The sequence below is a fragment of the Zonotrichia leucophrys genome, chromosome 3, assembly GCF_028769735.1.
Source record: "Zonotrichia leucophrys gambelii isolate GWCS_2022_RI chromosome 3, RI_Zleu_2.0, whole genome shotgun sequence".
NCBI lineage: Eukaryota > Metazoa > Chordata > Aves > Passeriformes > Passerellidae > Zonotrichia > Zonotrichia leucophrys.
In genome coordinates, this window is record NC_088172.1 from 112,323,030 (window position 1) to 112,349,114 (window position 26,085).

Consider the following 26,085-nt stretch of genomic DNA (forward strand, 5'->3'; position numbering starts at 1 on the left):
TTATTGAATAGATAAACGAGATGAACGAGTTTATTTAGAGGGGCTCTTCCAGACTTCAGCTAGTACTATAGTAAGTCTGGACTGGGAACAGCCTGCCATAGAGGATTTAGAGTTCCCTGTAATAAACGGAATAGCCTGCCTTTGCAGGCAATTCCTGGGAGCCTTTGGTGGCTCAAGAGGCTGGCACGCTGCGTTGATATTATTGCAGTGCGGTGTTTGTGGGAGACGCTGGTATTGCTGTTCTAATAAGCGTCAGGGCACATGCCCCAAGTCTAAGTGTAAACTAAAGGTTTCTGATCAAGCTGATTCAGAACCTAAGATCTTAAAGCTTGTGTGTGGGAAATCACATCTGATACCTGCCACCTGGAACTGTGTGTGTGAGGAGGACTGGGAAACTACTGTGAGGCTCTGTGGATAGAGGTTTAGGTGGAAGCGAGACAGGGCAAGGAGAAGGAGATAATGGGAACTAACCAGAGCAAGGAAGTTCCTCGGGCTAGCCCCTTGGGGTGCATCTTGGCCCACTGGAAGGAAATCACCAGCAGGGGAGGCTCTGAGAATAAAAAGGATCTAATCCAATATTGCACACGCTGGTGGCCACTGTACCGGTTAGAGGGTGGGGCGAGATGGCCACCCACTGGAACTTTAGGTTATGATACCTTACTGCAGTTGATGTTGTTTTTAAGACAGGAAGGTAAATGAGGTTTTTAAACTATGAGGTTTTGTATGCTGATACGTTTTCTGTTTTAAGAAATAACCAAGAATGGCAAAGAGACTGTAGGATCAGATGCTCTTCAGATCCACTGGCTTGGCCCTTGAAAAGGAAAACAAGGCAAAGAGAAAACAAATCAAACATTGTTGTTCGGCATGTAGTATAGGACAGCGATGTATGAGATCAGATAAGATTTATCATTCTGAGGAGCAAGAACGAGATAATTTTGAGTGGATGAAAGCTCCTCCTAGAAGGAGAAAGGTTGAGGCTGAGGATGAGGATGAAGGGGAAGGGGACTTCCCCAAAAAGGAGGAGGACTCCGGCGAGGCAGGCACACAGAGTTCCTGAAACACCTAATACAGACTCCTTTCTAATGTATACCTCGCCCAGTTTTTCTTTTTTCATGTGTGTCTGGATTTTTTTCTCTAAATCCAGAGATTTTGCAGAGTCTTGAGTGAGTAACAGTCTGTGTCAATTAGTGGAAATCCTGTGGATTTTATGGTTACTCCTATTGCTTCTTTCACCTCTCCATGTCTGGCCTTATCTACCATCAGGCCCACAGTTTGTTTGTAAAGACATTTCCTTCTCTTTCCTTTCAGTGTCCAAAACCCAAAGGTGTAAAGGCAGGTGTGCAGAGAGAGTGCCAGCTCTGTTAGGGTGAGAACCATGGAATGATGGAATGGCCTGAATAGGAAGGGACACACAGGGACCCTGGGAGACACAGGATCGAAAGCGTTACTGAAATCCAAAAAGCTCAGATCAACTGGCTTTCCTTGATCAACTCCATGGGTTAATGGAGTTAACTCCGTGGGTTAATGAGCGTTGTCTCAGTTTAGAGACAAATTTTAAGAGAAAACATCCTGGAATGAGCTTTTCCTCTAAAGAGAATGTCTTCAATAATCACTTTTTGCCAATGAAAGGAATGAATACCTTCGGATGAAAGTGAAAATGTAAGACTCTTTATTAACAAAGCAAAATACCCAAAAAGTACAGGAAAAAAGTTGAATCTTACACCCCACCCCCACCTTGCCGCATGGCCAAGAGGCAAAGATGGTGGCTACACTTCTTTGTCTCAGGGGATGGGAGGAACAGGAGCTCAGGCAGCCACTTGGGCAGAATAGGTGGGAATCTTTCTAGTGTTAGTCTCTGCCTTGCAGCAGGCAGAAGTGGTAGGTTTATGTTGGTTCATCTTATCCAAGATTGGTTCAAGGTGGCCCCACGCAGCTCCTTGGATGGGCTGAAAAGAAAAACAAAGCTATCCAAAACAGTTCAAGGGAAAAGGAAAAAATAAAAAAGACACCGAGAGGACTTCTCAGTACAGCATCTAGGCTAGGAGAAGGGAAGGAAAGAAACTTCTTGCTTCAAGTTTGAAAAAAAAAAAAAAAAATCCAACAAAAGGAACAATACAGAGTCCTGGTCTGCACTGCTAAGCACCCAGACAAAAAGTTTGAACAGAGCCTGCCTAGGGTTCCCAGGCTGTGGTCCCGGCCCCTGGTTCATCTTAAACCTACAGCACCCTTTCTGGGCATAAAGCAGATGATTATGAAATAGAGTATGATCATAAAATCACCCCAAGACAAGTGTTATAAAAGGAAATTCTGGGTAATGATACATGGACAGACTACAAAACTCAAAGTTCTAAAGTAGGTATGGATTTATTCAATGCCAGGCGCTTGTGGAACTTCCCCACCACCTCCTGAGAATTCTAATCCTCTTTTATTCTCTAAAATGTTACATATGCATCAAGTTTCACAATAGTTCCACGCATATCATTTCCTAGCCCTGCTTCATAATATAATAAGCTTATCAGTTCTTCTGCACTTCTCTCTGGGCATCTGTCTGGTGGTCGCTTGGTGGTTGCAAGGAGGAAGGCAAATGAACTTTCCAATGTCTTCATCTAGAGAAACTTTTCACCTCTTTCCTGCACATGCACATTGGTCTCTTGTCTGCAGTGCAAATTGTAGTGCTGGTTTGAGTTAGTTTAGGGTCTGAGGAGCCTCTCTTATCTCCAACAGTTCTGCAGGCTTTGCGTTCCTCCCACCTTGCTTGGGGTAAGAAGCTCTTCTTACCAGGGTCCCTGCATTCCTTTCCCTCTGGTCTCTGCAGGCCTTGCAGCCACAGCAATCACTAAGTAAGTTAAGCAATATGCATCATCTAAAACAACTATCCTAAATCCTAAATTCATTTCTAACCCCCATGTCTCAGTGATGAGCAGGACTTTTCCCTCCTGAGCTTTTGTTGGCTTGCCCTCCAGGGGTTTTTCAATGAAAACTGACCAGCACTGATGGTCCCAGCAGCTTCCAGAGCCTTTTCCCAGGGGCTCTCCCAACTATCTCCCTCAGCAGCCTGAAGTATGGCACCCTTGTGGCCAGGGTTAAGGTTTGCAGGCACTTTTCCTCCTGTTACCAGATATTTTAAGCTCAGTGGCTCCATGGCTGCTGTGACTGAGACAGCCACCAATGGGCATCTCCCCGGCAAGACCCTCTGTGCAGACGAACAGGAGATCACAGAGGGCACCTCTCCGAGTCAGCTCCCAGCATCCCCAGGATGAAAAACAGAGTTCACTCCTAAGAATTTTTAGAAGTTTAATAATAATAGGATAAAGGAAGGACAATATTTCCAGCACCGGGGTGCTTTTGATGAATAAGGTGTATACAGGCAGTGTTATCTTTATGCAGATGCCTCCATTGCCTTGCTGACATACCTGCATATTCTTGTGTTTCATATATTATTCAAACATTCTTGTGAACTTTCTGATGTTTTGGGAACTCCTTTGTTTGATTTCTTCACACTCCAGTTTATCTGCAGCACATCCTGGGTGTCAGGTCAATATATTTTATTTCTTCTTGAGTGTCCATCCTGCTGTTTCACATCCTCTGATAAGGATTTAGTATGTCCTCCTTAATTTTAACATGGTATTCTCTAATTGTCCTCCCGTGCTCTGGTTTGTGTCACAGGTATCTTATCACTTAGGTTGGGCAGTGAGTGGATGGCTTTGCGCTGCTTTACTTACACAAAATCCTTTTACTACTTCTTGGGTTTTGCAAAGGTCTGTAATACAAAACATTCGTCACACTATTATTTCAATGAGTGATATATAGATATTATATTTATTACACTACTATTTCTATAAGCAATACAATGCATCCCTAAACTGATAGATTATATTAACAAGCAGCTAAAAATAGTTATAATTTGTTCTATTTCTAGAGACTTATCATCACTAATGTGAAAAATGCATATTATACTGTATGATTGGCTTTTTGCAAATATTAAAATGAATACTATATATGTTATGTTAGAAAGTTATGCTGCATTCATATTTTTAAGTAGTGTAGTAAATATAGTTTTTAAGTTATAACATAATATTAAAATCAAAACTATGTGATATAAAACACTTTTTATAACTAACTCAAAGAAAAAATAAAATAACTAAAAAACTCTTCACATTAAAATAATGACAAAAAAACACTAAAATCTCAATAAAAAATTATTACTTCCTTATCAAGACAATTCAAACTTCTTTCAGACTTGAAGGGGTCAAAAGATTAATATACAAGATGAGGAGGGGAAGTTAACAATAAACAAAAAAATCTATTGTTTAAAAAGAATATTTAAATCATGTATGAAATATATGAATATACAATGAGCTATTGCTTTTAAAAATTAATCCTTTGTTAACAGCGCATGTTCTAGAGCAGAACAAAACACCCAGACATCCGTAATTCCTTACTTTTTATTGCCCTTTATTATCCCAAATTCAATTATCCAAATTTTTATTACCGTAATTTTTGTTACTATTTTTATAATTATTTTATTAACGTTAAACTTTTAAAATTTTAACACAAGTGATTAATGTTTTTCACAACTAACAACATGCAAAAGATAATACATAAATGTAAAAGCCAATATTATCAGGTCATTTTTCACATCCAGTCACTCATTAAAGCACACCAGCATGTCCCAGGCACAGCTGTGGGCAGGGACAAGGTGGATTTCCCCCTGCACTGGGGTGGGCCCCTGAGGGTGCCAGGAAGCAGCTCCTGGGAAGAGGCCAGAGAGGGGCGAGGGAGGGGCTGCGCTGGCAGCTGGAACAGGAGCACAGCTCAGGGCCCGTGGGGGGCATGGGGGGAGTGTGTCTGGGGAGTGTGGGGTGCCATGGGGGGAGTGTGTGAGCGCTGCCTGCGGGTGCTGGGAGCAGCAGGCTGGGCCAGGCAGCGAGCAGGGCAGCCGTGGGCTGGGCAGAGGGTGCAGGATGCAGGCAGGGCTGTTGGATGGGCAGAGGGGCTGTGCCAATGCTCCAGGGAGCCTGGAATGGCCCCAGCTGTCTGCACTTGTGGATGGAGGAGTTTTGCTCGGAGGATGTGGGTGATGGTGAAGGCAGCACTTTGTCCAGGGCAGGTTGTGTGGCTGAGTCTCTGTGTGTGTCTGTGTTTATGTGTAACTGTGTCTGTGTGTATCTGTGTTGTGTCTATGGTACACACAGAGCTTCAGGGCTGATCCTGCAAACAGGAAAGCAACAGGCACATCCAGGGTGCTGGGAAGGAGACCCTGGTGAAGCAATACGGGGAATAAATAGACTCCACAACCTGATGTAGTTATGAAGTGGGTATGTATTGTCAGCGCCTGGCACAAGCGAGATACATGTGGTGAAATCTTGTCCCCTGAGCCTCAGTCTGATGCATATCTTTATTCACAAAGGTGTTCCATATGTGATACATTACACAACCTTTTTGTGCATATTCAACCCCTGGCCGTGCCTGTTCTAGCCTCCCATGGCAATTGGATCCACACACTTCTGAGCATGCATTGTTTGCTGTGGTGGTCGCATGGGTGTCTCTCGGTGGTCTCTGAGGCTGAAGATCGTGGTCTTCCTCATGACTGAACTTTTGAACTTTTCTCCTTCAAGTGTGCACTTTTGGTCCTTTGGTGCTTCTCTGAGTATGTCTGTCGGTCTTGATCAGCTTGGAGACAGAGGAATCCTTTTATGTGGGTTCTTTGCATCCCTTGGCCTCCTCTGGTATTCTCCTTTCTGCAAGAAGCTTTAAAAATTTGCATTTTCTAATGCCCTTTGTACCATGGCAGAGGTTTGTTAAGTAAAAAGGTTAAAATTCAACACATAATTCTACACATAGTTGATTAAAGGAAACTTTAAATGCTTAATTCATATTGCTAACTCAAGTAAACTCCAAAAATCTTTATTTCACTGGCTCTTGTGCCATCCCAGGGTGGGCGTCAGCACCCGGGTGGGAGCAATCCCCAGGGCTGCAGCTGCTTCAGAGCCTCTGCCAGGAGCCTGGGGCCTCTGACAACACCTTAGGGAAAGTCTCTGTTCTTCCTCCACAGCCATGGCTTCGCAGGAGGACACACAGGAGGGGGATGCAAAGGCCCAGCTCCTGGCAGAGGCATTCCAGAAGGAAGGACTGGATGCTGGATACTGGCTGCCCAAAGCTTCACAGATCCTGGGAATCAAGTGCAGAGAAGCCCTGCAACATCTGGAATATGAAGATTACCTCAGGCTGGAGTGTGAGGTACGGCACCCCTGGGAGAAAAAGGCACTCCAGAAACTCCTAAAAATAACAGATGACAAAACGTGTGAGGAGTTGCAAAAGCATAACTTGGAGAAGACAAAGAAGAGACAACAAGAGGCAAAAAAAGTTCTGAAGGATATGACAAAAATGCTCAACAGCCACAGCCAGGATGCTCTGAGGGAGAAAGCAGAGACTCTGTGGCAAGCCATGGAGATTCCCAAAGAGTTCTGGCCACCACCAAAGAAACACCTGGCAGATGTGCTGGAGAGTATCCAGAAGCAGCTGGAGCAGCAGGAGCTGTCAGCAGGCAGTGGGAAGAACATCCCTGACACGGAGGTGCTGAGGCGGGCATCAGGGGGACTGGCCCTGCAGGGCATCTACAGAACCAGCAGACCTGAAGATGTGCTGGCAAAGCGAGAGCAGCTCCTCAGGGTTCCTGAGGGGTTCCAGCTCTCTGGTCCAGAGCAAGGATCGCTGCTTGAGACAAAGGAGTTCTCATCCTCTGCAGCAGAATCCACTTTCACCAAGTCTATGGAGCAGCTGGGGTTCAGCATGAGCGTTTCTGCCAAAGCCTCATTCTGGGGGATTGATCTGGGAGGGAACGTAGATCACAGCAGGTCCTTGCAATCACAGGACACCCATCAATCCCGCTCTGAGCAGAGCTACTTTTGCATCACCAAGTACCAGTACATCCCTCTGGCCTCCTGCTACTTCCAAAGGCATCAGCTTCGCCTCTCGGATGCGGCTCTGCGGGAGCTGCAAGACATGGAGCAGCTTTTGAGCTTCAGCTGGGAAGAAGACAACTCGACCTTGGTGAAGATGTGTGAGAGCTTCTTCAGCAGGTTTGGGTCCCACGTAAACCAGGGTCCCCTCCACTTTGGGGGCATATTCTGGTGGAAGGCGTCTGCAGAAGGATTCCAAGCTGAGCAGCGGGAAGAGGTGAAGCAACAAACGTCTGAAGCACTGAACAGCTTTGTTGGGGCCAGCTGGGGTGGCTTTGGGGCCAGTGTAGAAGGGACCCTGGATGTTTCCAAATCCAGCTCACAGGCTTCTGTCCTGGGGAGAGCCGGAGAGAGTTCTCATACAGCAATTCAGCTCTACGTGGTCAACACAGGGGGCCCAGCAGACACAGCTTCCCTTCCTCAGTGGAAAACGGGGCTCGTGTCTGATAACACAACGTGGTGCGTTATTGACCGTGGCTTTCAGCTGATCCCAGTGTGGGACATCATCCTGTGCAATCACTGTGGGGATTTTAAATCCATAGATCAGATAAGCAGAGCCCTCAGGGCTGGGTACAAAGCACTGACGAATCAGAGCGTTGGCACTGTTTTTGGGGAGGAACTGGGCAGTGCAGTGCAAGAGGCCAGAGATTTCATGGCAACTGTGAAGGCCTGGGAGGTGACAAAAGTGGATGAAAGGAAGCTGCTCATGCTGATGGATCTAAAAGATGATCTGAATGCAAAAACCAGGAACCCCAGTGTGTGGATCAACGTGTGCCTGTCAGACAAAGCCCTGCAGGACTTCCTGGTGAACACTGTGCGGAGCTGCCAGGAGTCACCTCCAGAAAACACCACCTCTATCAAGGTAATGTTGAGGAGTCTCCTGAATCCTCATATCTACTCTGTCAAGGACTTCCCTGAGGCTTCCTTCATTATGCAATGGGTCTTCCAGACTGAGCACCCACTTCCCAGATCTCCCAAAGTCTCTGAGCTTCAAGAGCTCATCAAAACACTGCAGCAAATGAAGGAGCACATCCATGCTGTCACCTATAAACCAGGAAGCTCTGCTTCTGACATTCATGAAGCAAAGATAGAAGCCACCCAGACCAGCAGCCTGGCCATTTATTCCTTACTCCAGTCTCTCCAGGAACAGGCTCAGAAGGACATGGAACTGTTGGTGCTCTTGATTGTGACCAGCACAGGGTACCAGGTGGAAAGCAGCACTTTTCAGCACCTCCTTGGACACCCAGAAATTCAGTACATGGCCAAGGAAATGGAAGCGGCACATGCGGAGTACATGAACCTGAAGGAGCAAGATGCCGACAGAGCTGAGGCCTTCCTCCTGCTGACGGGTCTGACTGTGACACCTGAAAGTCAAGAGCTGTCCCTTGAGCAGAAGAGGGAGCGTTTGGTTTTCATGGAAGATCACATGAAAGGCTTGTGGTCCCCACGGATAAAGAATCTGCTCCAAAAGCACAGTGGAGATGAAGACTGGGAGAGGCTGGAACACAACTTGGACTCCTTGATCAGTGGGGACTTGGATGACAAATGGGATGAACAGAGGATGCAGAACATACTCAGAGACCTGGAAGACACTTTTCCAACACCTGAGGCCTCCAGTCAGTCCCAGTCCAAGTCAGACAGCAGCCAATCCAAAGAAAATGAAGCCATTTCAAACCAGGAGTTCCTCCAGTTGCTCAAGCGCCTTGGACTGGAAAGTCACTATCCAAGGAAAATGGGGATGGGAGATTTCCACACCATCTGCAAGACATCTCTGCAGGACAGCCAGCCCAGCCAGGACAAGGAACTGCCATTATACTTCTTGCAAAAGCTGTTGACTGTGGATTACCAGGTGAGGTACCTGACTTGCTGGGAAGGGAGCAACCCAGGCCTTGCACCTGTGCCACAAACCAGAGAGCAAGAGAACCAACAATCAGACTCCTTTGAAAACTTTCTTGATAAGCTGATGGAAGCAGCCCCTGAATGTGCAAGCAGGGACAGCCATGTGCACCCCATGGACCTGCAGATGGCCATTTTCCATTGTGCTGATGACTTCCTGAGACAGACCCTGGCAACCAAGCTGGCGTTCTGCCAACTGGCGCTGCCTCTGCTGGTGCCCAACCCAAGCACTTCATGCATTGAGTTCCCGCTCTACACCCTCAGCCAAATTCAAAGGAGCTGGAAAGAGGTGGACAAGTCAGGAAAGCAGGCCCAAACAAAGAGTTTCAGCAACAAACTCATCTTTCAGGCACAGACACCCATTGTGTCCTTCATCCGCATTGGCAGCTCGGCCTCCTCTTCCAAGTCCCAGCTCCTCAACGCTCTGCTCAGCAAACGCAAACACGACACATTCTTCCACCGCCACTGCAGAGGCAGCACCAGAGAGCGTTTGCTGATGGAAGGGCTGGTGGAGATCGCCTGGTACTGCCCCTGTGGAAGCTCTGATGACACCTTTGAGCGCTGCGTGGCTTTCTGTAACCTGCATGGAGACGCCAGGGATCACGGAGCACAGCTGCAGTTCCTGCAGGAGATATCTGCTGTCAACGTGGTTCTTGTGTCTGATTGGGAGCACATGGACAACAGGGGGAAAAAGCTTCTGCAGGACCTGTGGCAGTCACAAAGGCATTTGGTTTGTCTCCTCACAGAAAAAGAGAACGTTGCAGCTGGAAAGGACAGCAAAACCATAACAATAGGGATCAAGAAGCGAAATGAAGCAGAACTGATGGAGGAGCTGACCAAGACAATTGGGGAAGTCCTGGAAGGGTGTAATCCTTGTTTCAGCCTGGAGGCCTGTGTGGACAAAGCTCGCCAGCACGGATTCATAGTGGATGCAGATCAACCTGCGTGTGTGACAGCCAAAGCAAAGGCAAAGGAGCTGGTGGAGCTTCTGAAGAAAGAGAAGCTGTCTGAGATCAAATCCCAGCTGCTGCCACTTCAAGGAAAACTGTGGCACCAGTGGTGCCAAAAGGACAAAGAACTCACTCGCTTGCAGGAGAAGAGGAACAAGAGCATTGAGCATCATCGGAGCCAAATTGAATATGAGAAGACAGAAATAAGAAGAAAGCAACTTGAGCAAGCTTTCCCTCTCAACGCACTGATGAAATCATTCCTTGCCTTTCTCCAGACCCAGCCAGCAGATACCAAGAAATACTTCCTGCACTGGATGAAGGTCTTTATGGACGAGCTGTCTTGTGGTCGCCTTGAAGAACTGAGGAGAGACTATCACAAGATATGGTCTCAAATCCAGACAGGAAAGAAAAGTAAGAAAAATCCACCACTGAATGCAGAGTTGCTGAGTCGCTTGGATGCCCTCTCTGATGAAATCAATGATTCATCCATCGGCCTAGAGCACCTTCTGAGAGAGATAGGGCAGATTTATGAAGCTCTGCAAATAAGGAACTGCAAGAAAGAGAATTTTGCCCAACTGCCGGAAATTGCAGCAGAGCTGATGGTTTCAGGGTACCCCGTGGAGCTGATGGATGGGGATGCTTCTTACCTGCCCTTGCGCTGGGTGAAAGCAATCTTTGACAGCTTAATTGAGAGGCTGGGGGACAAACGAGTGTTTGTGCTCTCCGTGCTCGGCATCCAGAGCACGGGCAAGTCCACCCTGCTGAATGCCATGTTTGGTCTGCAGTTCAACGTCAGCGCAGGGAGATGCACCCGCGGGGCCTTCATGCAGCTCATCCCTGTGAGCGAGGAGCTGCAGCAAGACCTGGGCTTTGATTTTGTGCTGGTGGTTGACACAGAGGGACTTCGTGCCATCGAGATGGCCAATAAACAGTACCTGAACCATGATAACGAGCTGGCCACCTTTGTCATTGGTGTTGGCAACATGACTGTGATCAATATTTTTGGAGAAAATCCATCAGAAATGCAAGATGTTCTCCAGATTGCTGTGCAGGCTTTCCTGAGGATGAAGCAAGTCAATCTTTCCCCAAGCTGCCTCTTTGTCCACCAAAATGTGGGAGAAGCAACTGCCAAGGAGCAGAACATGGAAGGTCGAAGGCGTTTGCAGGAAAAGCTGGATGAAATGACTGTGGTAGCTGCTCAGCAGGAATGCTGTGAAATCTCCTCCTTCAGCGATGTCATCGGATTTGATGTGAACACCCACATTCACTACTTTGCTCACCTGTGGGAAGGAGACCCCCCAATGGCACCACCCAACCCCACCTACAGCCAGAATGTCCAGCAACTCAAGAGCAAAATCCTCCAGGCTGCCAAGAAGCAGTCACAGCACAGCATTTTGAAGTTCTCAAGCCTGAAAGATCGCATTGGTGACCTCTGGAATGCTTTGCTGAATGAAAACTTTGTGTTCAGCTTCAAGAATTCTCTGGAGATTGCTGTGTACAGGAGACTGGAAAGTGCCTTTAGTCAGTGGACCTGGAGGCTGAGGAGTCACATCTTAGATGTACAGATGAGACTGGACAACAAAATTCGGAATGGGGACTTGCAGAATGTCACCATACAACACCTTGAAGGGCTGGTGCAAGAGACAAGTTATGCCATTGAGAAAGAAGTGGAAAAGTATTTCAAGGAAGACAGAGACCGTGAGACACTGGTCCAGTGGAAATCAAGCACAGAGCTGAAGCTGAAAGAACTCAAAGAGACTCTTCTAAATGAAACAAAAAAGAAATGTGAGAATCTCATTGAGCTACAGAAGGAGCAGAGGAAACTGGATGCAAGGAAGTTGGAATATGAAGACAAGCTCCTGACAAAGAGTCGGGAGCTGGCTGTGAGTCTGAAAGGGAAGAGCCTCAGTGAGAGAGAACTGAAGGAAGAATTTACTCGTGTCTGGAATGAGTGGATTGCTGACGTCTCCCGTGCTGCTCGTCTTCCAGAAAGGGTGAATATTGATGCAGAAATCGAAGATGTCCTTCTAGAGCACTTTAATGAGCCAGGTTTCCATGAATACATCACATCATTTTCCAGAGGGAGAGTGTTTTCTTTTGATCCAGAGAAACACATCATGAAGAAAAAGATTTTTGGTGTTATCTCAGATCCCAGGAGCATTTCCAATGCTGATGTGATCAACTTTAAACACATCACCGACAACATCATAGCATGTGTGAGGGCAAACATTACCAAGAAGGAAGAGGAGAAATGGAATTACTGTCGAAATTTTATTCATGAAATACTCAATGAAGTACAGAAAGGTGTGAACTCTGTCCCCAGCGATGGAAAATGTAGTTTTAACAGAGCATATAGGAGAGATTTGTTTCTGTATCTGTGCAGAATGGCAGCAGAAAGGTTTAAAGCCATGCACGAAGCATTCCGAAATGCAAATGACCCAGTTGTGTACCTGAACAGCAAGAGAGAAGATTTCTTCCATTGTTTCCAGATTTCCTGCCAAGGAGCCACTTCTGTCACAACTTTTGCTGTTTTCCTTTGTGACAAGATTGAACCAGCTCTTCGCCGTGCAGTCTAGGGAGGGACAGCTAAAGACGTTGCTGAGAAAATGAGGAGGAGATTCCCAGATTTCCAGGGCAACAGAGCCAATCTGGAAGTTTGCATCCTGAGATACTTAGCAGAACAGGAAAATTTTGAGTATTTCAAGCAGTACCTTAGTTTCCAAAATGGTTTTTTGAGACTTACATTGAGACACAAGTAAGGGATTACTGTTTAGATGGGAGTAGGAGGCTGAGGATGTTTCTTGATTCCTCCCTTAATGTTCTTTATCGAAACATCCTGTCTGCTGTTTCTTTATCAACCCAAATTGTCAAAGACAGAAAAGACAGAAAAGACAAAGTCTCTCTTTGGCTGGATGAATTTTGCAGGGAACTGACAGAGGTGATCAACTTGCCCAGAAGTGACCTGAAGGGCATCGAGCACCAGGAGGTCACAGACATTGAGTTCCTGAGCAGTGCCATGACAAAAGCTCTGGATGACCTGAGGGAAAGGCTCATGAAAGAATTGGCTGGTGCTGACCTGAGCTCATTTCCAAGGCAGCCTCACACCATCCTGGCAGAGCATTTTTCAGGGTGCTGGGAGCAGTGTCCCTTTTGTGGGGCTGTCTGCACAAACACCATGCAGAATCATGATGGAGACCATCAGGTGGTCTTCCATCGCCCACGAGCTTTGACTGGACGCCACATGGCCTGGGACAGACCATCTGGTCATTGATATTTGCTCCAGCCTTGTTACAAGTAAACTCAAATTCATGTTTGATAACAGCAAATTGATCCCTACAAGAGATACCGGGATGCTGGACCTCCTTATTCCACTTGGAAAATTCTTCCTGATTCATCCATGCAGGCGTACTGGAAATGGTTTGTGTCTCATTTCAGGACACAGCTGGAAGCTCTGCACAATGGGAAATTTAAGGGTAGAGGAGAAATCCCGGAGGCGTGGGGGAGTTTTACCAAGCAGGAAGTACTGTCTGATCTTGACAAGTATAGCCCATGTCCACAGAAAAGAAGGACCAAGAAGTATTTGACAATTCAAACAGCTTTTTATGACATTGTCCACAAAATAAAATCACATTAGGACCCTCTCATGCCATGTAGAAACTAGAGTCCCCAGTTCTTCCCAAATTTCATTAAATAAGGAACATTACTGCTGCCTTTGCTCATTAACTCGTTCCTTTGTGATAAAGTAAGAATCCTCTTGCCTTCCTTCCATAAACATTTCCCTCAGCTTTGTCCTAGAGCCAACCAAACCCCCTCCTTGGGCAATAGGTCTTGTGGCCAGGCCTCAGCCCTAGGGCCAGTGATGGGGCAAGGGGCAGCACTCAAAGCACCCTTGGATCAGCTGCTGTGAGACAAGAAGGGACAGTGTCTCAAAGGCAGTTTTCCTGCAGCAAGGAGCTGTCCTGCTCGGAGAAAGGCCTGCAGGACCTGAGGCCAGCTCCACACTGGCTGCAAGCTGGGTTGCTTGGTGTTTGGTGTCATCCTTCCCTCCCTCATTGCAGTCTCCTGGATCAACTGAGACTGTTCTCCCAGCAGGAGCTGTTGTGTCTTCATGTGGGAAATGTTAGCTAAGTAAAAAACTCAATGTTACTTTCATTACAATTTGTGACATGATGACAGATGTAAGTGCTGTCAAACACACAACTTACAGAAGAGAGCCACCATCGATTTTCCTTTACTAACACATGAACATAGTTTTGAGAATTTTAAAAGACTGTTATATGAATTTGTCTGACAATTCAGACTTCATCCACAAACAACTTCAAAAACTGAGAGATCTGACAAATCAAATTAAAACAGACAACAGATCATAGTTAGGCAACTAGGTTTAAAGATGGATTTTCACCTTAGCTAAAAGAACTTTGCAAAATAGGTTTATAGGTATTGATTGTTATTGTAGCAATTTACAGTGCATTACTCAAAATGATGACAGGCATCAAAATTTTATCTACCCAAGAGAAGGAATGTGAGAATACATTGGGAAGTTCAGCTGACAAAAGGCCCACACATATCAACTGTATGCAAACTTTGAGATAGATGCTAACTCTGAAATCCATAGAATAAGACAGATAGTGATAGAATGAACTAGAAAAATTTGAAGATGACTTGCAATAAGATTAGAACTTTGAAAAAGATGATAAAAAATCCTGTTAAGAGACCAAAGGGCAGTTTTAAATATGTTAAGGCATCCAGCACAGTGTAGCAAATACTACAGCGAGAAACGCTATATTTTGTAATTGAATAGTCAGTTCATTGTACATCTTATGTCACATCGAAAGATGTACTGAAAAATAGAATAAAAATTTTTAAATCCCTCACAGTTGCCCCATCTCTGGGTGAGAAAAGGGCTAAAATCTTACATCCCAAAGGCAGTTTTCCTGCAGCAAGGAGCTGTCCTGCTTGAGAAATGGCCTGCGGACCTGAGACAGCTCCACTGGCTGCAAGCTGGGCTGCTTGGCTTTTGGTGTCATCCTTCCCCTCATGCAGCCTCCTGATCAACTGAGGCGTTCTCCCAGCAGGAGCTGTTGTGCCTGCAGGCTCAGGAAAGCAGTGACACGACTGCCCCAGGCTCAGGCAGTGCTGTCACTCCCTGTCTCAGGGGTGCTGTGTCTCTGTCCAGGGCAGCCGCTCCTGCTCAGGTGCCTGGGGCTGCTGCCCTTCCCTCCAGCCCTCAGCCCCAGCAGGAGCTGCTCCTGCCCTTGGTCCTCTGCTGAGCAAAAGCCTTTGGAATGCCCCATGTGGAGAATCCTGTCTGCCAGCACCTTCTGCAGCAGCCCTCGGGGCAGTGCTGGTGCTGCCCAGGCAGGCTGGTGGCACCAGAGCCGTGCTCTGGAGAAGGTGGCACCAGCTGGCTCTGCCCCAGGGAGCTGTGGGGGCTTTTGCTGTGCAGGTGCTGCAACCCCGCTGGCAATGGGAGGACCAAGCCCTCCTGGAGAGCTGCTGAAGGGCTGCTTCAGCCTCATCCCCTGCAGGCTCTGTGTGAAAAATGCATATTATATGATTGGCTCTTTGCAAATATTAAAATGAATACTATATGTGTTATGTTGGAAAGTTATGTTGTATTAATCTCTTTTAAGTAGTGTGATAAGTATAATTTTTAGGCTATAGCATAATATAAAATAGAAACCATGTGATGGAAGGTACTTTTCTAACTAGCTCAAGGAATGGATAAGAGAATCAAGAAATTCTTCACATAGAGTTAACAGCAACAAGACACCAAAAATCCCAAGAGAAGAATTATTGCCTCTTTATTGGGAAGAACCAGACTTTGAGGGACCAAGATGATTGATTTACAAGATGAGTGGGGGACTTGACAATACCCAGAAAAGACCCTTTGTTTGAAAATAATTTTTTCATCATGTATGACATATATGAATATGCAACAGGCTACTGCTTTTAAGGACTGATCCTTTGTTAGCGAGGTGGGCTTTTGCTTGGCAGAAAGAGCAAAATGCACCCAGATGTCTGTAACTTTTTGGTTTTTACAGTCTTCTATTTTCCTACTCTGATTATCCAAATGCTTATTGCTCTAATTTGTTATTACTATTTTCATAGGTATTTTATTACTATTAAACTCTGAAAATTTTAAAACAAGTGATTGCTGGTTTTCACACTCTGCTAATAAAGGAGTTGATTTGGACTGCTCTGTGTCTCCTTTGTGTTCAGGGGAGCCACAGCTGGGGGTGACTCGAGCTCTGTGTGCTGCAGACAGGCAGGGGACAGGGGTGTGTAATATACATATTATATATATTGGTTTTTTGCAAATATTGAAATGAATACTGTATGTGTTGTGTTGGAAAGTTATACCATATTAATCTCTTTTAAGTAGTGTTGTGTTAATCTCCTTTAAAGAGTGATGAAAATACAGTATTTAGGCTATAGCATAATATTAAAATAGAAACTATATAAGATACTTTTTGTAACTAACTCAAATATTTAAAAATATAGCCAAGAAATTCTTCACATAATCCTATCTAGATAAAAATAACGACAACAAAATCCCAAGAAAATTATTATTACCTGCTTATCAAAAAAAATCAAACTTCCAAAAACTAAATAACTGAATTTACAAGAAGTGTCGGGGGCAAGCTAAAATAAACAAAACCACTCTAATTTGAAAAGAATGTTTAAATCATATATAAGATAAATGAATATACCATAAACTATTATTTTTAGAGAGTAATCCTTTATTAGCAAAGTGTGCCTTTTAGCAAAATACCAAACATCCAGACATCCATAATTCTTTACTTTTTTTGTCTCTTTTTCTCTTTTTTATCCTAACTTTTATTATCCTAATTTTTATTGTCCCAATTTTAATTACTATTTTAATTACTAATACATTTTTACAATTTTAACAAAAGTAAATAGCATTTTTCCCATTAGGAAAGACAGGCACCCGATGCCCATACCACACGTGACCATCTCCCATCTTTTCCCCTTGCTTGAGCTCCCAATCACCATCTCCCACCACCACCTCTGGAGGTTTCCAAGCCCACTCCAAGCACCCCTGGAGCCGCAGGGAGCCATTGTGGCCCCTCGCCCCTGGGAAGCCAGCAGCGCCCCCTGGAGCCGCTGGGGCATCACTGCAGCCTCTCTGCCTCGACTGAGCCAACAGCGCTCCCTGCTGGTTTTGTTTGTAACTACACCAAAAGGAAATTACTTGATGGGTAAGAAAAGGCTGGTTTTGGTTGGTGGTTTTTTGTTCCTCTTGTTGCTGTTTATTATCAACACCTTACAGAAGGGATGGGACTACTGTCAGGCAAAAAACAATTTTATTACTCAGATAAACATCAGCCTCAAAATTAACAGATTTTAATGGAGTAAACGGTCGGCCATTGGTCAAAGTAGTCACAAGTTTCTTCATTGCAAGGCAAAACATGACTTTCTCATCCAATGGAAAGTTGTCACAAAGTTTATTTTGTTTTTCTAACCTATCACCTTTACTTAATTCTGCTGCACTGCATATACTTTTATCCAATGGGCAACTATTACACATACACAGTTATACTCCTATTATAACATCTAAACTCTTAGCTTACTCTATACAATTACATTACTACACTATAAAACCCTTCACCATCTTACCCAATGCAGTTTCTCACTTACTTAAGGCATATTCTTACTTACAACTATAGAAACAGGAGTTTATAATTTTTCTGTTTCATGTCTGTGTACTTTTATTCTTACATCAATCCAAGCTTCTTCCAAGGCTCCAAATAAAACCCTTCAGTGTCTGTGGTAGTTTCTATCTTTCCATTTCGTACAGCTGTAGTTGCTTGTCTTGTTATCTATATTTATGCCTATGTCTATGTATATATATATATATATATATATACACATATCTATATCCCAATCTGCAGATCTCCTAGTAAAGAACATATATTCCTTTTCCTGCATCTTTGCCTAGAAGCCCAGTAATTCCAAAGTTATAATAATCTGGAGTGAGGAGTTCATCTTTCCATTCCAGGAAAGTTCTCACCTTCCTTGGCACATATCTCTCTGTTAAACCAGGACACTCGTATCTTTCCAGCTTCAAGACAACACTCTCATGTAGCTCAGGCTGAATAAAATCTTTCAGGCTTTTTCCCCCCCTGATAACCCCATGACATCTTTAGGTACTACACCACCATCCTTCTGCTGTACTGGATGATGGTGCTGTGAGAAATAAATCGACATACAATACTCCATCCCATTTTCCTTCCCAGTGACAAAACAACATTAATTATAATAAAGTGTAATATATGAAAGTACCATTCTTTGGTTATTTTTCTTCATTGTCTAATGCATAAATTGGCTACCAATGGTTACACTATTCAACCAATTGTTTTCCTGCCAAGGAATCTCCACCCACCCCCTTTCCCCAGTGTTTCAATATACAGCCCAAGGGGAAGTTCTTTAGAATTCCCCCTTCAACGGATTGACCAGATCCCATGATACAAAACTACAACAATATAAAATTTACCACTCACACACCACAGAGCTTGAAACAAGGCACCTGTGTAAGCTCCCTACACAATAGCCAGCACAGTTTTCTGCACCTTGGGAGGGAAGACTACTGCAACTCATAATGTGCCTTTCCTTTACTCTTCCTTTTAATCCAGTCCTGTGAGGATTTTCCACCATGACTTAGGACAAGTGCACCCTTCATTCCATTTAGTAATGCTGTAAAATCCCAGGGGCCTTACCCTGATCTCACCAGATCCAGAGAATGGAGGATCTCCCCAAAAAAGCATTTGGTAAGTGCTGGAGTCCTTTCAATCCTGTGAGACCACAGAGTGTCAGAAGCACTGTCCCATCTGATTCACCAGAAACTGTCACCAAAATAAGCCCTCCAAACCCCAGTGTGCATTAGGAAGCAGCATCACTTTATTGCAGCAATGGTTGCAGGGGGATAACCCCACTGTTGCAGTGTGATGTAACACCCAGTTTGAGCTATCCCAGTTCTTTCCCCAGGTGTGCCAATACCCTCTCCCTTCCCTTCCCCTTCCCTCCTGCTGAGAGCTGTCCATCAATCTCGGTATGACAGCAAGGGCGTCGTATGATTGGCAAAGTTCAAAAGATGCCTCTGAGCCTGGGGCCATTGGGCTATCCAGGTGCCACTTGTCCCTTGAGACTCCGCCCCGCTCCTTACCTGGTTGATGTGTTCCCTACCCCTTCCCTCCCCCTCTCCCTGGGCTTAAAATACACAGCAACCACGCAGTTCTCTGTTCTGTTGGAGCTGTTGCTGCATTCAGAGGTCTGTGTGCTAGGAATAAAGCTCTGGATCAAAACCCTCCAGCAGGATCTGTCTCCTTTTCCTTCACCATTGCCCAAAGCCTTTCCATCAGAGGTAAATCTGAGTTCCTGCTTCCTGGACTTTTCCCAAGTGTCCAGCTGCAACATCCAGCTAGCCAAAGGAGTCTATGAGGTGAAACCACCACAGCTGCCCGCCCTTGGTCAAGCAGCAAGGATCAGAGAAGCCCAGGCACATTCCCTCCGGCAATATTGGGATTTAATTCCAATACCCCACTTCAAGTGCCTGCCTGGCTCAAGGGGTTACAGGTGCTTATTAACCTGAAATATCCATACTCATTACATAGGTGGTTACAGAAGATTCCAGGATCTTCCTTATACATTTGGGGTTTTTTTTTTATTTTGCCTTAGTGTCTTCTTGGGGGGTCCTTGGGGTTCCTTGGTGATTTTCCATATATGGTGGGTTTTGCCCAGGTTATGTAAAGCTGCCAAAGCTGTTCCTGAACCAAATGGGTTGGGTGGGTTTGACTTCTTCCAGAGCTCTCAGCATTCCACCACTGTTACATAACTTCCCATTGGTCCTGACCTCTGCGTAAGTGATTTACAAGAAGGTTGGACATCAGGAGGAAATTCTTCCTGGAAAGGGTGGTCAGGTCTTGGAAAGGGTTGCCCAGAGAGGTTTGGAGTGAGTGTCTGTGGAGAGCCTGGTTCAAGCATGGCTTAAAGAAAGAGGCCATGAAGGGATTCAGCTAAGGGAAAAAGCAGCCTTTCCCAGGCTTGATTCTGTAAATAATTAAGGTTCTCAGCCACCATTTATATAAACAACAAGATTCTCAGACCGTTCTCTCAAAAACAGGCAGATATCCTGTCCTTGGCTGCTCTGGGAACAGATGGCCGTTCTGGGAACAGATATAAAGGTTTTGAGAACTTTTCATATCATGGTGAGAACACTGATCTTGGTTTCAATAAACTAACTTCAGGTATTGTAAACAAAAGGAGGAGCTGAAGTTTTCTCTACAGCCTATCAGGAGCTCAGGTTTTGCAATATGCATGAAGTGAATTAGCACTGTTATAAAAGGTGTCGAATTTGATCAATAAACTGGAGTCGATGCTCATCAATCGGATGGTCGTCTCCCTTCACTTCAACAAGTGTCCATCCGTGGAGGTGTCCTAGGAAGGACCAGATATGGCATTCAGTGCTCTGGGCTGGTGACAAGGTGTGCATCAGTCACGAGTTGGACTTGGTCTCAGAGGTCTTTTCCAACCTAAGTAATTCTGTAATTCTGTGATCCTGTATATGCAGATTTCACTCAAGCGGATCTGTTCCATGGCCTTTTTGGGCACCAACATCAGGGTGACAAGTCTGTACTTCCCTGGATCCTCCTTTCAGCCCTCTTGTCGATGGGTGTTGCACTGCCCCACCTCCAGCTTTCTGGGACCTCACTGGTGAGCCAGGATGGATAATAAATGATGGAGCATGGCTTGGGGAGCTCTTCCATCAGCTCCCTCAGCTCCCTGGGATGAATTTGATCCAGCCCTGTAGACTTTTAAGTGTCTCAGCAGGTCACCAATTGCCTCCTCCTGGATTACAGGGATCTGTTCTGCTCCCCATCCCTGGCTGCCTGCTCAGAGACCCAGGATTTGCCCCCAGGATTGTTGGTATTAATATTAAAGACTGAGGCAAAAAAGGCATTAAGTACCTCACCCTTTTCCTCTTCTTTGGTGACAATGATCCCCTCTGCATCCTTAAATAGGATGGAAATTTTCCTTGGTTCTCGTTTAGTTGTTGATATATTTATAAAAATGCTCTTTGTTATTGTGAAAAAAGCTAATCACTCGTTTTGAAGTTTTTAAAGTATAATAGAAATAAAATGTTTAAAAAATAGTAATAAAAATTAGAGCAATAAGAATTTCACAGTCAGAGTTAGGACAATAAAGAGCAAATATGGACATCTGGATGCTTCCTGGGCAATTAAACCCCAAAAGCCCACTATTAACAAAGGAATAACCCTTAAAAGCAATAGCCTGTTGCATATTCATATGTCACACATTATGCATAAATTCTTTTTAAACAAAGGGTCTTCTCTGGTTATTGTCAATTTCTCCTCCTTAATCCTATTGGCACCTCAGAAATGAGGAGGTGTAAGAAAGTTTGTCTTTTCCGATAAAGAGGCAATAATTCTTTTCTTGGGGATTTAGGTATTTTGTTGCTGTTATCTCTGTTTGAAGAATTTCTTTATTATCTTATAGTTAGTTTAAAAAAATATCTTACAATGCACAATTTCTGTTTTAACATTATGTTATAACCTGAAACTATATTTACCACACTATTCATAAAAGGTCAATACAGTAACATCAATTAATACAACATAATATCTGCAAAGAGCCAACCATATAATATGGACTTTTCACATTACCTTTCCCAGCAGTGCCCAGGCTGATCTTTCGCCTTTTTAATTTTCTCTCTGCACAACCTAACGAGATACTTGTACTCTTCCCAAGTTCCCTGTCCCTTCTTCCGAAAGAGTTCCCCGAGTTCCAAGCTCCATGTTCAGCCAGGCTGGGCTCCTCCCCCTCTTGCTCATCTTTTGATGGGCAGCTCCTGTGCCTTGAAGTTTTCCTTCTTAAAGCACATCCAGCCCTCCTGAACCTCTCTGAAGCGCTGTGCTTCAGCAAATGCCTGAGAGTGATCTGCCTTTTCAGGGTCTGGAGCACACTTGTTAAAAGCAGCTAAGAAAGAAAGATGAAGGTCAAGTCTCTGTTTGGAGAACCAAGGGCAGTCTAGACTTTGAAGAGGGTCCAGAAAAGATCCAGAAGAGCAGCGGGCACAGGGCTAAATATGGGGGAAAGGGGGTGGATCTGAGGGAGAAGGGCCAATGGAAACAGGGAAAAATGGTGCAGGGGAGGAGCAGCAAATAGAAGAACCAATGAGATGATGGGGAGGAGCACTGCCTCAAACAGGGGCCAATAGGGATTGAGAAAGGGGAGAAGATTCTAGGGGATATACATATAAGGTGAATGGGGGGCTGGGCTGGGGTGGAACAATTGGGAGAACCAATGAAACTTGAAATATTAACATGTCCCTGCAGAGGCCCATGGGAGGGAAGCTGTGAGGTTTCTCGTAGCTTTTTTCTGCCACTGAAGGATTGAGGTGTTGTAGCCTCAGTGGTAGATTTTGAGCCTCCACACCTCTCAATTATTGAAGATTATTTCCCAAGGGACTCTCTGAATCAGTATCCTAAACAAGACAAAGCCCATCCCCTGGAAGCTGAAGGTTTTGTTGAAGTTCAAGGTTTTGTTGAAGCTTCTCCTTATTTCATGGAAAATTGAAAATTTCAGTCAATTCATGGTCACTGTGCCCAGTGTGAAAAATGTGTATTTTATGATTGGCTTTTTGCAAATAATCAAATGAATATTATATGTGTTATGTTAGAAAGTTATGCTGTATTAAATTTTATTAGTGTGTTAAATCTAGTTTTAAGTTATAATGTTAAAATAGAAACTATGCCATGTAAGATATTTTTTAAAGAGAGGAATGAGGTATTCTCACTGAGATAGCAGCCACAAGACACCTAAATCTTTCAGAGAAAAAGAATTTATTGCTCCATTATCAGAAGAAACAAACTTCTTCCTGCCTTGCTCAGCCCTAGAGGAACAGTTAGAATTAAGAGGAAGAAGTTGACACTGCCCAGACAGAATCCTGTGTTTGAATGGAATTTATGCATCATGTATGAGATGTATGAATATGCAACAGGTTATTGTTTTAAGGGTTAATCCTCTGTAAATGGATGTCCTTTTTCTGGCTTATTTTGCCCAGAAGAAGGTACCAGGACTGTCCATAACTCTTTGTTTTAATTGTCTCATATTATCCTAATCCTAATTGTCCAAATTTTTATTACTCTAATTTTATCACTATTTTATAACCCTTTTATAACTATTAAACTTTTAAAATTATAAAAACAAGTGATTGGTGTTTTTCACAATGGCCTTCCCCTGATTCTTACCTGTAGCCACTGGACCTTATGGAGTGTCCAAGGCCAGGTTGGACAGGGCTTGGAGCCCCCTGGGATGGTGGAAGGTGTCCCTGCCCGTGCCGGGGTGGGCTGAGATGAGTTTTCAGGTCCCTTTTCACCCCAGCCGTTGTATCAATTGATGATTCAGTGACATTCAGGAGGTGCTAACACAGGTTCGCCCTCCTGCCTCCCCCAGAGCTGCAAACATCCCTGCACAGACAGGGCTGGAATCCATCCGTCACCTTCGGGTACCTCAATTCCCACAGCAGGAATCCTGCAGTGCTCCTGCAGCCCTGGGGCTGTCACCAGGAGGGTGGGAGCATCCCCGGGAAGGTGGGAGCAGCCCCGGGAAGGTGGGAACAGCCCCTGGGAGGGTGGGAGCTGAAATAAACAGGGCCAGGAGATTTCTTCTCCTTTTTAATGCCTTTATTAAAAGTGATCAGCTCAGGATTGGGCCGCTCGGCAGGGCTGCAGTCCCCGTCGCGTCTCCCAGGGCGACTCAGAGGAGGAGGATATGCGCAGCTCCATCCACCAGGGGCAGAGCCAGGGATCCAGTCCTCGTGGGAGCCTTAGGGCGTGATGTCCCCGTCAGATGTCGATCCCGTGACCTTCCCAGGTGGCTAGTCCCGGCGTCGGGACCACTCCCTGCTCAGGGCGAGAGGGGCTCCGAAGGTGTTCAGCATCTCTGCAGGCTCAGCACTCGGCTCCTCACGTCCAGACATCACTTTAGTCTCTCAGCTCTTATTTGGCTCGTTGTTTTTGGGGTTTTCTCGTTGCATCTCGAGTCGGGGTCCCACAAAGCATTCTGGACTTTGGAGTCACTTTGCATAACCCCCCCCACCCTCTCAGGTGTCTTCCCTATGTTGGAAGAGAGCACAGCCTCAGGGGAAGGGTCCGCCTCACCCAGCGAGGTTTTTTACTAATACAAAAGAGGAGATAAGCCTTAACGACCCGGTATTACAATAACAAAGCACTAAGAATCCTGGCAGAGACCTATCTGGCGGGGTCCCTGTAACTCTTTCTCACAAAAAAAATATTAACTGAATTTTTGTTCATAACAGGAGCTGCCCTATGAAGATGGGAGCAGCCCCGGGAAGGTGGGAGCAGTCCCAGGAGGGTGGGAGCAGCCCCATGAAGGTGGAAACAGCCCTGGGAAGGTGGGAGCAGCCCCATGAAGGTGGGAGCAGCCCCCGGAAAGTGGGAGCATTCCTGAGAGAGTGGGAGCAGGCCCGGGAAGAATTGGGAGCAATCCCGAGAAGGTGAAAGCAGCCCTGGGAAGGTGGGAGCATTTCTGAGAGGGTGAGAGCAGCCCCGGGAAGGTGGGAGCAGTCCCAGAAGGGTGTGAGTAGCCCCATGAAGGTGGGAACAGCCCTGGGAAGGTGGAAGCATCCCCGGGAAGGTATGAGCATCCCCAAGAGGGTGGGAGCAACCTCAGGAGGTTGGGAGATGTCCTGGGAGGGTGGGAGCAGCCCCATGAAGGTGGGAGCAGTCCCATGAAAGTGGGAGCTTTCCCGACAGGGTAGGAGCGTTCCCGAGAGAATGGGAGATTCTTGAGAGGGTGGGAGCAGCCTCGGGAAGGAGGGAGCATTCCCGAGAGGGTGAGAGCAACTCCGGGAAGGTGGGAGCATTCCCGGGAAGGTGGGAGCTGGTCTGGGAAGGTGGGAGCAGCCCCGGAATGGTGAGAGCAACCCCGGGAGAGTGGGAGCAGCCCCAGCAAGATGGGAGCAGCCTCGGGAAGGTGGGAGCATTCCTGAGAGGGTGGGAGCAGCCCCATGAAGATGGGAGCAGCCTCTGGAACGTGGGAGCAGTCCCGGGAAAGTGGGAGCATTGCCGAGAAGGTGGGAGCAGCCTCGGGAACGTGGGAACTGTCCTGGGAAGTTAGGAGGAGCCCCGGAAAGGTGGGAGCAATCCCGAGAAGGTGAAAGCAGCCCTAGGAAGGTGGGAGCAGCCCCATGAAGGTGGGAGCATTCCTGAGAGGGTAAGAGCAGCCCCGGGAAGGTGGGAACAGCCGCAGGAGGTTGGGAGATGTCCTGGGAGTGCGAGCAGCCCCATGATGGTGGGGATCCATGAAGATGGGAGCAGCCTCCGGAACGTGGGAGCATCTCCAGCAAGGTGGGAGCATCCCCGGGAGAGTGGGAGCAACCCCGAGAGGGTGGGAGCAGCCCTGGGAAGGTGGGAGCAGCCCTGGGAATGTGGGAGCAGCCCCATGAAGGTGGGAACAATCCTGAGAAGGTGAGAGCAGCCCCGGGAAGGGTGGGAGCAGCCCTGGGAAGGTGGGAGCAGCCCCATGAGGTGGGAGCACCTCGAACGTGGGAGCAGCCTCGGAAGTGGAGCATTCCCGAGGGGGTGGGAGCATTCCCAGCAGGTGGGAGCAGCCCCGGGAGGGTGGGAGCAGCCCTGGGAAGGTGGGAGCAGCCCTGGGAAGGTGGGAGCAGCCCTGGGAAGGTGGGAGCAGCCCTGGGATGGTGGGAGCAGCCCCGGGAAGGTGGGAGCATTCCCGAGAGGGTGGGAGCATGTCCAGCAAGGTGGGAGCATCCCCGGGAGAGTGGGAGCAGCCCTGGGATGGTGGGAGCAGCCCTGGGAAGGTGGGAGCAGCCCTGGGAAGGTGGGAGCAGCCCGCGCCGCCGGCACCCGGTGCGCTGCCGAAACCTATTGTCAGTCGCAATCCCTTAATTCCATTACACCTACCGCGGCAATCCGCTTAGGGGAAGCCGTGGAGAGGATGAGGAAGGAAGAGGCATGGTTTAAATACACCTAGGCTTTATCCCGGGGGGAAGCACACGGCCCAGGGCACGGGAGAGGCCGCGGGGCTCCTGGGCTCTGCTCAGGGCTGGCTGAGTCAAGGGGTTAAATTAGAAATATAATTAGTAAAAATCATATACTGTGATTAGAGCTTAACAAGAAAATCAGTCAATACTAGGTGGGGATAACTGAAACAAGGTTGGGAATGACAGGTGAGGTATTCCAAGAGTGCAG

At 46.3% G+C, this 26,085-nt stretch overlaps 1 pseudogene; it reads left to right on the forward strand.

Moving 5' to 3' along the window:
• The first annotated feature begins 6,057 nt into the window (after window positions 1–6,057).
• LOC135445173 (interferon-induced very large GTPase 1-like) lies at window positions 6,058–13,442 on the forward strand (annotated as a pseudogene).
• The last annotated feature ends 12,643 nt before the right edge of the window (window positions 13,443–26,085 follow it).